The 16,029-nt window shown below is 39.2% G+C and overlaps 1 long non-coding RNA gene across 1 annotated transcript in view; it reads right to left on the bottom strand.

Annotated features, from left to right (window-relative positions):
• LOC131423583 (uncharacterized) overlaps positions 1–15,749 on the bottom strand; it is a 36,687-nt gene extending 20,938 nt beyond the window's left edge. Inside the window, exons 1-2 of the long non-coding RNA XR_009225317.1 lie at positions 15,377–15,749; positions 14,889–14,964 (exon numbers count right to left, since the gene is read on the bottom strand). This is a non-coding gene — a long non-coding RNA (uncharacterized LOC131423583). The remainder of the gene's footprint in view (positions 1–14,888; positions 14,965–15,376) is intronic.
• Between the last annotated feature and the right edge of the window lie 280 nt (positions 15,750–16,029).

The raw sequence follows: 16,029 nt of genomic DNA, 5'->3' as shown, positions 1-16,029 counted from the left end.
TTTTTTTTTCAGGATATTTCTTTTTGTACGATAATTTCTATTAGTAATATTCAAATTTCAAGATTTACATCACAGAGAGTAAAAAAATAATTATTTCTTCCTAAAAAGTTCCAGAGATTATTATAAAGAATGGTATGCCAACAAAAGAGCAGTTATGAAAATAAAGCTAAATAACCTATAATGAACAAAATAATTAAAATCTGAATACCATTAAGCAACATACAGCTACTTAGCCTTTTCTTTCTGTCCTTAGATAAGGTAGGTACTAGAAGAAAATCAATCATGACATTATTATAGTTATTATTACAAATAATAATGTTATGTGAAAAAATCAGTGGGTATGTGCTTGTTTGTACATGTATTGGTACTTGAGTGTGTGCATGGGCGCAGGTGTCAGTGCATGTGTGTGTGCTCAAATCAAATTTAACTAGCAGTGATCACACATCTTGTCTTGTGAATGGCATTAGGTATCTTGTTCAAAATCTCTGATTAATCTGATTAAACCAGTGAGTGAATAATCCTTTAATCCTCTCAAGAATACAGTTTATGTCTGCTGAGTGTCAAATTTAAGACTAGTAAGCTGTAAATACTGAAATTTAAGTGAAAGGAAGGAGGAAAAGGCCATCATCCAAAGTCAAACTGTGTCGTCTTTTTTCCAGATTCTGTCTTTTGTGGATGACCTTCTCTAGCTGTAACAGGAATAAGAAACATTAGAAAAAATCATAAATCATCCTCTGGAGGTGGCTCTGTGGCAGGGAGCGTATCAGTCACCAAGGACCAATCTGCTGGCATGTGCTTCTCTTTTCTCTACCAGTTTAATTATGAATTAACGGATACTGCCTTTTTGCTCCTCATTTCATTTGAGACTAGAAATGTTGGAAGTCAGATATTATATGTTTTATACTTAGAAAACTATGCCAGAAGCTCAAAAATGCTAAATATCTTGCAGAATTATCACAAAAGCAAGAAAATGAGAACATGTCCATTAAAATCTCAGTCAGAGACTACCCTTTAGAAAATGTGATTGCTTTAGAACTGGGAGCTCTAATCAGGTTAAATGAATTGAGGTGCTTCCAGGATGCTTTATTATCTATGCACTAAATTTAAATAACAATGTAGGGGGAAGTGGACAGAGGAGGGTGGTGATGGTTGGTTTGCTGCTGGAGGAAAATTTTTAAATTTTTTAGAAAGAAATTATTTTTAACTAACTAGTTTGTTTACGTGGACTTCACCTACAGGAGCTGAAATATAGTCCCATTATCCCTTTCACTACTTTATAATGTCTGTAGCCCAAAATGTTCTGTGAATTTGTTTACCAGTACTACCTTCTGTGTTGGTTAAGAAAATCATCCCCTTCTAAAAACCTTGACTAATACCTGTTAGAAGGACAGAAAATGGCTAGAGGCAATGAATCTGCCACTCAATTACTTTTCATTTCCTTACCTATCAGGAGTCCAAAGGACCTGGGCTAATTCAAGTACTGGCCAATAATTAAAAGCAGAAAGTCTGTATTATCCCCTAATTTCTCAGGAGGTAAGAAGAATATCCCTCCCAGCCCTGATCATGGATCTAGGGTCAGAGACAGTCTGTGCAACCAGCTAGAGAAGAGATCAAATCAGTCTGTTCTTTGCTGTTGGGACTGTGATGTAGACTCCACTTTGATTTTTCCAGTAATACCTAATGAAACTTCTTGCTCTGTAACCACATAAAGGAGAGATGCCCAAGCAGAAAGCTCTCCCCCACCTGTTTTTGCCTGAGAGCAGGTGCTGCACTTCTAGGTCTACCCCCAAACACTTGGGAGTAAACTGAGGGGGAGGAGCTTCTGCCCCAGCAACTAGCCACAGCCTCAGGCTCCCCCCCTCCACCTCAGCTCTGCAGGTACAGCCTCAGCCCTGCTAACTTTGGCATCTTTCTCCAGTGTTCGCACATTTGGCAGAATCCTGTTGGCAAATGGCTCACATCTCTGCCCCATGTATTCAGTTCTTTCTTCCCTTCTACAGAGTAGTAATGACTTATCTAATTATTACTTCGTACGTGATCTATTATCCCTGTGGATGCTTAGATTTATATTATCTTTAACTCCGTTCACCCTTGACAATGAACTTTTCCCCTGGCGTCCTCCACAGGACTGGTTCCTGATTTTGAAGGGAAGGACCGTGTCCAAATCCTAACTACCACAGACTTAGTTCCACTTTTGAGACAGTATTTCAAAGCTGGGAGGGGGAAGCAGAGGATTTCCTGCAGACTTTTCTTTTTCTTCTTCTTAAAATGTGATTTATTTATTTATTTGATTTTTTTTTAAAAAAATGACAGTGGGATGCATTACAATTCATATTACACATATAGAGCACAATTTTTCATATCTCTGGTTGTATATAAAGAATGTTCACATCAATTCATGTCTTCAAACATGCACTTTGGATAATGATGTCTATCACATTCTACCATCCTTGCTAATCCCCTGCCCCCTCCACTGCCCTCCCACCCCTCTGCCCTATCTAGAGTTTATCTATTCCTCCCATGTTCCTTGTCCCTACCCCACTATGAGGCAGTCACCTTATATCAGAGAAAACATTTGGCATTTGTTTTTTGGGGATTGGCTAACTTCACTTAGCATTATCTTCTTCAACTGCATCCATTTACTTGCAAATGCCATGATTTTATTCTCTTTTATTGCTGAGTAATATTCCATTGTGAATATATGTGCCATTTTTTTTAATCCATTCATCTACTGAAGGGCATTTAGGTTGGTTCCACAGTTTAGCTACTGTGAATTGTGCTGCTATAAACATTGCAAATTGGTGCAGCCAATATGGAAAGCAGTATGGAGATTCTTTGGAAAACTGGGAGTGGAACTACCATTTGTCCAAACTATCCTTCTCCTTGGTCTATACCCAACGGACTTAAAAACAGCATACTATAGGGACACAACCACATCCTGCAGACTTTTCTGAGGCTTCACAAACCTAACAAAGTAAACGAAATCACTGGAAGTCACTTCCACAAATAAGCTGTCAGCCAGAGTTGGGAGTGTGTAGAGATGAATTCCAATACTGGTAACAAAAATGAAATGACCTCATTTTGCCTCTGTTCAAGGAGTCTCTTAAAACCCAAAGAGTAGTGTTTGGAAGGGGATGATCTTCTTAACCAACACAGAAGGTAGTACTGGTAAACAAATTCATAGAACATTTTGGGCTACAGACATTATAAAGTAGTGAAAGGGATAATGGGACTATATTTCAGCTCATGTAGGTGAAGTCCATATAAACAAACTAGTTAGTTAAAAACTGTGTGAGATCATTCTGGAATTATTTTACCATAAACCAAATTACACATTGCCATTTATAATTTTGTTATTTTCTGACTATAGATATTCTCTAATTTATAGTATTTAGACTCATTTCTCTTGCCTTCTCACAATCAGTATTACTGATATTGCAGAATAGCAACCAAACTCTTCTGCTTTACATGACATAAAAATCAATATCCCTGTCTTGTGCATTTACTCATTCATTCATTCATGTAATAAATATTCACTGCAAGTCTCCTAAGGGCACGGGCATACTGAAGCTATTATTTACAATGATACAGGGATGCTCTTGGTACATTCCAAACAGAATCCATAAAACAATATGTGTAATCAGGGATACTATACAGTTGTCCCTCAATATCCCCAGGGATTAGTTCCAGGATGCCCTCAGAAAACAAAATCTGCAGATGCTCAAGTCCACTATGCAAAATTGCATCCTATTTAAATATAACTTCCCAAATACTTTAAATTATCTCTAGATTACTTCTAGTACCAAATACTATATATACTGCTGTGTAAATAGTTTTAATACTAAATTGTTTAGGAAATAATGACAAGGGGAAAAAAGCCTATATTTGTTAGTAAAAGCACAATTTTTCCAAAATATTTTCACTTCATGGTTGGTCAAGTCTGTGGGTTAGGAACCTTATGGTCAGACTGACAATAGGAGACCATCTTTACACTGGTTTCGGAACATATGAGTCTCAATTAATTGCAATTGTCTCCAGCCCCTTGACCCTAAGCAGTGGGAGTTTAGAATAGCAGGTTCAGTCACATCCAGGCTTGGCGCTCCTCATCCAAGAGAGGCTGTATATTACTAGGCTCTGCTCCACCACACTTGCATTCATAAATCTGGAATCTGGGATGGGCTTCAAGTCCTCAAAAAGTCTTTTTGAGTTTCAAATCTTCACTAAGACCTGACCTCAATTCCAGCATCCATATACTCTGAGCCAATTGGCTGAGTCCCTAAGACCTACCTGGTTCTTCCTGGTCTTTCCTTAGATGGTCTTGGACTCTATATTTCATACTTTTAGTCAATTATTAGGTCTTCTTTTCAAACAGAAAGATTCCCCAAGATGCTGTTATTCACATGACTTCTGAAACAGCCACTATCAGGGGATTCCTACCATGCTTCAGCTACCTACCATATTAGACCCTTTTGAATGTCTACACTAACTTAGATCTTGTTCCAGTGCATAGTGTCATGATATACACTGTTGTTTAGCATTGGCCACTCTTGCAGTACCTGAGAGGCAACCTACCATCTAGGGCAACAACACTGATGTGACATACTGCAGGTTAGTTCCCCTGGTCCGTCAAGATTCAGGATCCTACTCTTCCCCTTTGACTCAAACTACCAATGTCCTCATGAGTAATCGTTCCTGAGTTACATTTCTAGGATCTATTGGGACAGGTTCCTAAAGAATGTAAGATAGCACAAGCTGATTTTAGACATTTTACTGGTTTTCAGGTTCCCCTTGAATTGATTGGCACTTGTAGGACCCTAGGTTCCCGGGTCCCTACTTACTGCCAGCCCAGAAAAGACTTGATGACTGTTAAAGAAGGTAAGTCTCTGCCTTCCAGACTGAGATACAAAAGTGGCCAGTGGCTGTAATATATCCTGAATGTATTTACTTTATCATTATGTTTCACTCTCTGGCCCACTGTCTTTCTAAAATACAGCAGTAGTGACATAATTACTCTAGTACAATTGCAACTCAGCATGTGATCAAATGTTTTAAAAATAAATAGAAAACTGGACTTTTCACCTATTTTTACATCCCAATTATATGCTTTTATCATGGATTTTGACACAGTAACATTAAATATTTTAAGAAATTCATTAGATTGATTACTACTTGAAAGCTAGAGAATGCCAATATTTTAGGGTAAATGGAGATACAGAAACATTCATGTGTTTTTGCTGATATAAGCATAGACTGGTGTAGACATTCTGGAAATAACCCTGGTAGTATTTACTTAAATATTTCCTATGATGCATTAATTTTGTTCCTGGATGTAATTCTCAAAAATATTCATACACCGGAAAAGACATACCCCAGGACATTTATTACACTGTTGTTTGTGGTGATGAGATGTAGAAGGCAATTGTGTCACTCATAATTTGTGAACAGGTAAAATATGGAAGATGCCAACTATGACATATTCTGCAGGGTTAAAAATAGAGTTCGTGTCCACACACTTACATGAGTAGGGACACACTTACATGAGTAGATCTTAGGAACAGTAGGTCAGATGATAAAAAGAAAATATAATGAGCTATCTAGCATAATGATGGCTGTACCAATTAAAACACAGGCACACATGCTTTACAAGAATGAATGAAAACAAAAGAATATCACCACGCATATTAAAATGAATGGAAGAATAGATATGGCAGTGAGAAACTGAGACATGGAGATAAAATGAAATTGATAGGTAGACAAAGAGATGGATAAATGTAGATGATGGTGATGATAGGTGGATGGATGGCATAAAAGTGATCTAGACAGTTAGTCAAGAGATAAAGCTCTGCAGATCAGTGATACGGTATCATAAATTAAGAGTATGATTAATAATTTTCTGTATTTTAATTCAGAAATAAATGTATCCAGACAACCACAAGCAATGGAGGATAATCACCCTGTAAAGACATCTCAAAGTACCAGCTAATAGTCCAAAAGTGCAGCAGAGTCTGGAACATTTGCAAACTTCAATGTCTGACAACTCAACCTGGTAAATGTAGCAACAAGACAAGTATTAACTGCCGCAGTCTGGCTGGGCATAAATCACGAGCCACTCAAGAGGAACAAACTTTATTTCTGAACTCCACCAGCACACTCCACACACGCTCCCCAGGAATTCTCCCGAACCACCAACCGGAAACCGGAAATCCCTCCTCCGGCACTTCCCCAACCAATGGGAACTCTCCGGGAATCCCCAGGAGAACTCCAAAGTAGCAGGCCGAGGTGGACAGCAGGGGTCTAATATACACAGCTTAACATAACCATTATCATCTCAATGGCTTGCTCAACCACTCCGTTCTGGTTCTGGCAAAAAAATGCCATGCATCATTCCCACTGGGCTATGGCTCTCAGCAATTAACTGCTCTAGAAAGGCTCTATATGCAGCCACGGCAAACTCAAAGGCAGCCTACACACATACACACACACACACACACACACACATACACACACACCAGAGAAACAGTCTTCCCCACACTCACTCCTTCTTTTTACTAGTTTCCCACATGCATCGGCAGCTCTAAACCCCAAGATCACAACAGAAATGACAACATTTTTTTGCCTTTGAAAAATTCTCCCTTCAGAAGAGAGTCTCTTAGAGAACTCAACTGTGGATGAAAGATTAACCATCCAGTGCTGTGTTGTTCAGTATGGCCGCCATGGCCACATGTGGTTACTGAGCATGTGGCTAATTCAAATTGAGATACGAAGATCGAGTGTGATAAAAGGAATGTTAAACATCTCATTAATAATTCTTACATTCTTTAAATGTGAAAATGACTTTGTGGAAATATTGGGTTAAATAAAATATATCGTTAATTTCACCTGTTTCTTTTCACTTGCTTTGAAGTTGCTAGTAGCATATTTAAGATTTCTGGGGCTCAACTTCCACCAGAGAGTGCTGGATGGATTGTATGTTGATTTACAGCTTCTCTTTCAATTAATAATGTGAAATTGAAGCTTACTCTTCTACAAAGGTAGAAGATACTCTCTCTTCTAGATGGAGCTGTTCAACAGAGGGTTCAAAATTATGTCCAGTCCTCTAGCACTTCTTGTTGGTGGTGAGTCCCACTGGAAGTTTCTGGCCTTTTTGTTACTTTATTTCATTTTTTAAAAAATTTTGTTTGTTTTGCTATTGGGGTTTGAACTTAGGGGCATTTTATCACTGAGTCACATTCCCAGCCCTTCTTATTTCGTATTTTATTTTGAGCCAGGATCTCATTAAGTTGTATATGTCTCACTAAATTGCTGAGGCTGTCCTCAAACTTGCAATCCTTCTGCCTCAGCCTTCCAAGTGCCACCATGCCTGGCTAGTTTCTGGCCTTTTCTGTGTCTCCAATTTCATCCTTTAGGCTAACTATAGCATGACTAGATCACAGTAGACTAAAAGGTCCAAGCTGAGGACAGCCTGTGAATACCCCAACAATGATCTGAAGTGCATTAGGCGTGTGTGGGTCTGTTGTACCAGGATATCTGGTAGCATCCATAGGTCTCTTTTCGGTTCTAACCCTAGCATGAAATCTCACTGACAACCTAGGATGGGAAAAGAAAAAAAAATGAAAGCAAAACATACCCAAATGTGTCATTTTCCACTAAAAAAGAAGCAAAAATGGAAATGGAGTGTTTATTTACCTCTTATTCCTAGGATTCAAAGTGATAGGAACTCAAGATTTCAATATATGTATTGAAATATACAGAATACAGGTATGATGATGTAAGGGGAAAAAAAAGAAGTGGGTCACATTAGCTTGGGTAGAGAGAAGTGATGGGAGGGGAGGGGAGGGAAAGGGGTTAATGGAAGGACAGCAGAATAAAGTAGACATTATTATTGCTGTGGGTATATACGTGACTGTATGAACAATGTAATTCTGCAACCTGTACACTCAGAAAAATGAGAAATTATATCTCATCTGATTCAAATGTACGATATGTCAAGGTCATTGTACTGTCATGTGTAACTAATTAAAACAAATTTAAAAAAGAGGTTGTAATAGGTTTCACACATATAATTCAAATGAAACTAATATATATACACACACACACACACACACACACACACACTTACACACACTTCTTTGAAATTAGAAGAAAAACCTTTACTTTGTTAAAAAAAAATAGTTTATGTGATTTAAGTACTCTAAATGTCTCCAAAGAACTTCATTAACTTGGGGATGGGGCACATTTTCTAGTTTGATTATTATTGGTTATTATCACACACATATATCACTTTTCTTTTCTTTTCTTTCTCTTTAACTTCATTTGAGCCTGTTCCCAGGAGTCAAACCCTAACTGTCAAGAGACTTGTGGTAAGCAATGGTCATTTATGTTTCATAATTATCTTGAATCAACACAATTAGTTCCACATTCTGCTGTTTTCTTTCTAAGGCATCTGTAAACACTTTTACACAATTCCAGCAACTAGCTTTTGGCAATAATTAAATTTTTTCAATTAAAAAGAAAAGGTAAAACAATCCAGAATGGCTATTTTAAATGTGCTTTTGAGACCCCTGTAAGAATATAAGAAAATATTCTTCAAGATGCCAGCTAAGAGAATTTTCTTTGGATTATAAACAACAGTTCCACATTTAGAATGTCCTTGGTCACAGTTATGACATGGTCAACTAGACATAGAGGCTGAAGGACATTTAATAATGATAAAAAGTAGGTACTTTATTTGATTTAATGATTTTACTTTGTTCCCTTGGATTATTTTTATTCATTCCACAAAAATGTACTGAACACAGAGCTTTGATGTGGCAGTCTCCAATTTTCATGTATATCAGAGTCACCAAGATTCTTTGTGACTCTGATTTGGGAGTTAAAAATAGATCCCAGAAATGCACACTTTAAATGACAATCTAAGTTGATTCCGAAGTGAGCAGGACTCATACCCCACTTTGGGTAATACTGTGTCAGAAGCTTCAGATTCTGTCTCTTAACTTTGAGACAGAGTTGTGAAGCATACTGAGCACACTTAAAAAAAAAAGAGAGAGGTTATAATAGGTTTCACACACATAATTCAAATGAAACTAAAATGATATAAATGCAGTGGTCCTTATTCACCTGCAGCTAGCAAACCATACTCAAGAAGTGGGTAGAAAGCTTGGGTATCATTTTTAGAAAGCCCACTTTGCATTTCAATATACCTAAGATGGCTTTTTTCAAGAATGGCTCCCCAAATAGTATCTTCTAATAGATTCTTCAGAGACTGGCAAATTCTCTACTAGGCGGTAAAATTGCAAAACAAGAACTAAGCATGGAAAATGCATTTGTCTTTTTTTTTGGGGGGGGGCCACTTAACCCAAACCACTTAGGGCCATCTGGAAGGTGTGGCCCCCAAGACAGGGACTCCCAACACGCAGTCTTTGCACTGTGCTACCCCATGCCTGGGTCCCTTTGCAAAGGTCATATTCAGATATATTTTATTTGGCTGTGAGATTTTTTTTCCCCCTAGCATGAAGCTTGACAAATTTTAAACAGCACAATGACAAGGAAATAAGAGTGGTCTCTCTGGTGTTCCAAGGCCTGGAGATGGGTGATGCCACCTTCCTGCATGCTCTAGACACAGGGAGGGAGAAAACCTGGCCTCCTCTCACAGAGGTGGGCATGTGATATGGAAGTTTCATCTTTGTGACATTAAATTTTGGGTCAAAAGTCCTTGTATACATATCATCCCTAATTCTAGGACCCCTAGGATCCCAAAGAGAGATAGAAATCAGAGTATGCCAAAAATCAGTAAACTATCAAAGAATATCAACATCAGAAATGGGGTGTCATTAAGAGCAGCTTGTCAATCAGTAAGATTTAAATGACCAAACTCAATGAGCCCTGCCCTTGTCATGATAGAAAACAGTACCCCTCCTCCCTCCATAAGACAGATCAGTGGCCTCGCTCCTGCCAAAGCACTTTTCCCACAATGACTGTGGCATCCTGTCTTAAGTTACAATATTTTCCCCAAATTAACATTCAGTATTAAATTAGGTAATTTCCTTATCCACATTTGGCAATCGTGAGAACATTTAGCCAGTTTTTAAGTCAAGTTGGTGGCACTATAAGGAAAAGGCACGAGGTAGTTAAAAATTTGGAGAATATGTCAATTGGTAAAATTAGATAAAAAGTTACGCTGTGTTCTGCCCTACATTTGGACTATCGCAAGTGAGGCAAACTTTTCTAGGCAAACTGCTGAGGACTGCCAATTTAACAAGCTGTTCCGTGCTGCAAGGGACATATTTATGGACATACTTTCAACAAGACGTACCTAGTGCTACCAAGCTGTGCTGTACTAAAGAGCAGAAAGAATCAGAACGATAGATTGAAAAAAAAAGTAAAGGATTTCACACATGGGTCCTATTAAAATCAGATCAAGTATTCTGCAATTTACAGGCAAAAATATTTAAAATAATGACAGGGTTGTTGCATGATCTAAGAAGAAAACACCCGGGAAATGTAAAAGATGAGATTGACACAGCATGTTTAGCTCAGCCTGTTGTACAACAAGGCTCTTGAAGGGAAAGAGAAAAGCCAAGATATATTATGAATATTCTCGTTTTTTAATCAGCTAGGTCAACATGACTCTAATACTATTTAAAACCTCGCCTTATCTCACAAATTGTTTTCAATATAAAGATTATTGTTCAAAGAATCTTTCTAGAAAGATTGATTTCAGGTCGGTCAATCTTTAGGAGGTCTAAAAGTCACCAGAAGTCACCACTAGTACTATTATTTTGAGACGCCTTACGATTGGGTGTGCCCTATGATAGTGCTTTCTATCCCTGGGAGGGTGTTTCAGGATACTGGTGAGTCAGAATCATTTTCTATTTAAAACTGGCTACCTATTTCTATTTCTGGGAATGGAGACATCCAAGCCAACTTAGAACTCATCTTCTTTGTTCTAAGGGAAAAAAAAAATCATTGCAGGGTAAGAGTATAAAAGAATGCACTGTCGATTTGATAAGAACCTGGAAGGAAGGTACTTCAGATAAGTGGCATTACCTCTTGCACATACATTTATTTTCCACCCATCAATTTACTTGATTTTGAAATCTTTCAAGAGGAAGAAAAAGGACCAAGAATATTTTATGTTAATATTGCTGTCATCTTAGCATTTTTAAGGGTCACATGTACTTAGACAAACTTCTTCAGAAAAGGGTTAGATAATAAATATTTTAGGCTTTGTGTGCTCAGCTCTGCTGCAGGAAAGAAGCCACAGACAATATGTAAACCAATGACCATGGTTTTGTTCCAATGAACTTTATCCATAAAAATGGTGGTGGGCAGTATGTGGACAGGCAGTAGTTGGATCCTGGACGAGGGTGAATCCAGGAGAGACAAAGGAGCTACTAATACATGAGTCATTACAAGCAAAAAAAATACAGAATTGGGATCTGGGACTTTGGAGAGGAGGATAGGCCCTATCAGGCAGATGAGGCTCACTTCTGTTGGCAATCACTCTAGAGTTACTTTGTGCCTAGGTGGGGTGGCAGGCATAGGGACAGAAAAAGCTGCTCACCTAGGGCTCCAATTTTGTAGGCTCAGGCCTATGTGGGCAGAGAGAACCCTCCCTTCTCATCCACAAATAAAGAAGCTATAACAATCTTTGCAGAGAGACTGCAGTAAGTACTGTGATGGCAGCAATGACAGCATAGAAAGAGGTTCTTCTGCATTCTGACCAGATGGTCCCTCTTTGTTCTTTGGATAAAGGTGAAAAGCTGATGAGACCCCCAATATAAAGATTTCAATAATCTTTATATTGAAAACAATTTGTGAGATAAGGCGAGGTTTTAAATAGTATTAGAGTCATGTTGACCTAGCTGATTAAAAAACGAGAATATCCATAATATATCTTGGCTTTTCTCTTTCCCTTCAAGAGCCTTGTTGTACAACAGGCTGAGCTAAACATGCTGTGTCAATCTCATCTTTTACAAAATCCTAAGACTAGGATTTTGAGGCCATGATTTAAAATGCAGATAACTCAATGCACTCAAAAGCCAAGGTGGCGTTAGAAGGTTGGTCATAGAGATCTAGTTTTGTGTTTAGTTACAGAAACAAATTATTCCCACTAGTCACTCTAGCCAATATAGAAAATCAGGTTTTATTTCACATTAAAGTTTGAGTCTTTTGTTGATTCATAATCATATACCTTCTACAGGACAAACTGCAAATTCACTCATTGCTTTCTTTTATTCTCAAAACAATATGTGAATCAGGTGGGAAAAGTGTTCATATTATCCTCATTGTTTTTCAGATGTCCTAGCTAAGATCCAAAATGTTCCAGTGATTTGTTAGAGATTCCAGAGAAGCTGTTCCCCACCCCTGCATGGTCTCCTTCCCAAGTCTGCTTATTCCAAATTTCATATTCTCTTCTACCCTCACTACCCCTGCACCTTGAACCTTATGTCCCCTCAACCACACTGCTCCTCATCAAAGAGAGCCTTGGTATTCACTGCACCTGAGCAACCCAAATATTTGCTGCTATTGTTTGCCAAGGTAAGTTGCCCAGTGTGGTGAACAACTATTGACTACCTGTCCAGCTCAGGCTGGTTCTTATTCAACTTGGAAGAAGATAGAAGGAATCAGAGAAAAGAAACTGTAGCACACCGAGCACACACCAGGAGATGCATCATCCCATAGGAAGAGTGTCATCCGTGGTCTATCACGTAGACTCCAGAGTCAGCCCACCTGAAGTGGAATGCATCTCTGCCCCATACCACTGTGAAAATGGGGGCATGTAATTTCTTACCTTCTCTGTGCCTCATTTCCCTCCATTTTTGGGTAATGACAGTGTTACTTCAAGGAGATGCAGTAAGAAAGAAGTGACTTAACGTATATAAAGTGTTTGGAGCATGCCTAGTGCACCACAAGCCCTAGACAAATGTCAGAGGCACAGGTCTAAAGGAAAAAAAGTTGGGGGCAGGGATCAGAAAAGGGAGTCAAGTCTGGCTCCCAAAAAATATGACTGATAATAAGTTATTTTACCTCCTGGGGCTCCAATTTTCTCCCCTGTTAAAGGACATGTGATATTACCTATTCAAAGAATTATCAAGAGATTTCAATGAAAAAGTGATAGAGTTTTGTGAAATACTAGTCAAATCATAAAGTATCTTGGTAACCACTTTCTTTGCAAGAGGATATGTATCATTCAATATGTGATTTTAGACTAGGAAACCTTAGAAATAGGTTCTTAATTTATAGGAAATGTCATTATCTGTCCATCCCTATGTGTCAAAATCCTAGTATGCAAAGTCTTCAAATAATTGCTACCATTTAATGCATTCTCACTCTGTGCTAGGCTTAATGAGTTACATATATACATTAGTTCATTTAATCCCCATGAAAATGCTCTGGGTAAAATAAACCTGTTTTTCAGATGAGGAATCTTAAATTCAGAAAAGTTGAATAATTTTTCTCATGTCTGCAGCCAACAAGTTGTGAAGCTGATTCAGCCCAGGTCCCTATGATTCCAAAGGCCATGTCTTTAACCCACATCTTATCTTTTTCCACCAAAAAAGTATCTCTGCCTTCTCTGAAACAACATAATACTTCGATTGTATTCTTGTCAAAGGAATATAATCCTACTTTGAATTACCATTTTTGGTATATAACATAGCATATCTGCTACCATATAGGCTGAGAATGGACTTTGTGCATTTATGAATATATACTGGTTGCCAATCAAGTGTCTGGGAGTGGCAGGGAAACAAGGTGACCAAGAGAAAGGATAAATTTACCACTTGCCCTGGGTTTTGCAGAGAATAAAGTGGAGGATCCCTATCTCAGAAGATCACTGTGATGTTCAATCAAGAGAACATTTACATCACTCTGAAAACCAGAGAGTACTGCCTAAAGTGGTCACAGTTCAGGTTTATAAAGCTGTATTGAAATCAGAGTGGTTCGTGGAACAATTAATTCTTAACCAAGAAGAAAAGAGTCCATGAGGATATGAGCACAGCAAGAGAGAAGCTCTCCCTGCTCAATTCTCCAGGAAAATGGGATTTTAAGGAAAGCTATCAGCAAATAAATAAAATAAAGAGAGATGCAAAAGAAAGAAAAGTGCAGAAAGAGGACATTATGGGCTTGTACTTGAAATTCAATCTTGGCTGCTGGTAATTCCCCTGTTGGTTGCTCTCCCCCAACCCCCAACCCCAACCAGTGTTTTGAGTGCCCAATGGGGTTACCAAGTTTGATGGTTATGCGGAAGGGCTTATGAAAAACTGCTATGTAGGTGTGAAGCACTGGGGCTTAGAACATGATATCCCAAAGGATGGCCTTTTGGTATGCTGAGTAATTGGAACTGAAACTGGCAGGGCTTCAGAAACCCTGACCTTTTCCTGCCCTTCTTTCTCCTTCCCTCATTTCTTCCCAAGGCAGATCATAAAAACCAGAACTCATTCCCCCTACAGCAAGTCATAAAGCATAGAAGCATCACTCTCTGACCTATCTCCCCTGAAAGTAGGTCGTAAGACTCTTCTTCCAGAAGTTTCCTGCCCCATAGGTGGTGGGGGGAGATAATGCAGCACAGAAAAGCTAAGAACCATCTAAACAAACAGGCCTAGCTAGGTTCCTCCATTTATCAGCACTAGATCCTACCATTTTTGTCCAAATACATTGGTACCTGGCTGTCCATTCTTTATCAAGCCTAAGCATAAAAACACATTTCCCTGGGTCTTTAAGTCTCTGAAGACTCCCCTCTTGAAACTTTAATTACATAAATTTGTTATGCTTTTTTTTTCTTGTCAATTAGTCTTTGGTTATAGGAGTGTGGGCAGTGGACCCGGCAATGAGTGAGGTCAAGGAACTTCCCCTTTTCACTGCCACAGTGATAGCACTGTCCATACCTTATTCCACATCCTGGGGCGGAAACCTGCTGGGCTCAGCACCTCTCCTCAGGCCTTCCAGAAAACCAGGGGCATTCTGCACAGACAGGATTCATAATCAGAGACTCACCAAGCTTGCCCCATAGCACTTGGTGGTTCTAGAAATGACTCCAGGTGAATTCTGTGAGGCATTGAATGTATTCATCAATTGTTAATAAAGTTTTCGCCAGGCTTACCAAGGGATCCTTAAATGGGGAGAACAGCTTGTTTCCTTGACAGCAGAAAATCCACAGTTGTTTTTTTTTTTTTTTTTTTTTATTTCTTTGTTGTCTGTCAAGAATTCCATAGAAATAATAGATGCCTAAAAACACAAGGAAAAGTGCATTTCTCCCCCCTCTATTTCAGGAGTTTGCTTCCAAGGAGGTTAACATGAGGGAAGAGGAGGGTTTCTGAAATGTGAACTGCTGCTGCTGATAACACCCTCCCAGGGAAAGAGGGACAAGTTTTACCTCAAAAATGCGTGTCTGCAAGAGTCAAAGAAGTCTTCGCAGTCTTAGGACCGGCATGCTGCTTGGGAAGCGTAAAGACTACGTTTCAAGACAAAGACAACAAACACTGCAAAAAGGAACAAATTTGTTTTTGCATAGATGACTCAGGCCCAGGAGGAGCTACCCCAGACTAGGTCTGTTTTTATCGGTCTTAGATCTTGGAGCAGCGCCCCACAGCGCCGCGCTGGCGGAGGGCTGCCTCCGGGGCCAGGGATTGCTAAGTAGCCCGAGGGGGTCTTCGGTGCCCAGGGCAGGGAGCTGAGAACTCTTGCGCTCTCCTGGCAAGCCTGCGCCACCGAATATTAATGAGCCATTGTTAGAAAAGCCTTGCCAAAGGTGGCGGAAATCGACTCGCCTACTCTAAGGAGAGAACCGAGAGGATGGGGCAGGGGGCAGGGAGAGGTTTGGGGGAGGAGCCGAAAAGGCAGCTTTCAAGCTCAAAAGGCGTTTTTGCATGAGAAAACACAGGGGGCTGGAGGATTGGCCGTAGCCATCCCTCCTCCCCCATCCCTGATATGTTCTCTGCAAAAAAAAAAAAAGTCAGGATTAAAACCATCGACCTCCGGGACATCTTTAAAAAAAAATCCCTTTCTTCTGTGTCCTTATGTACAAGG

This window comes from Marmota monax, unplaced genomic scaffold (assembly GCF_021218885.2).
Source record: "Marmota monax isolate L192 unplaced genomic scaffold, Marmota_monax_Labrador192_F-V1.1 WCK01_AAM20220418_F8-fsc00044, whole genome shotgun sequence".
Classification (NCBI taxonomy): Eukaryota; Metazoa; Chordata; class Mammalia; order Rodentia; family Sciuridae; genus Marmota; species Marmota monax.
This window is presented reverse-complemented; position numbering and strand designations above follow the sequence as displayed.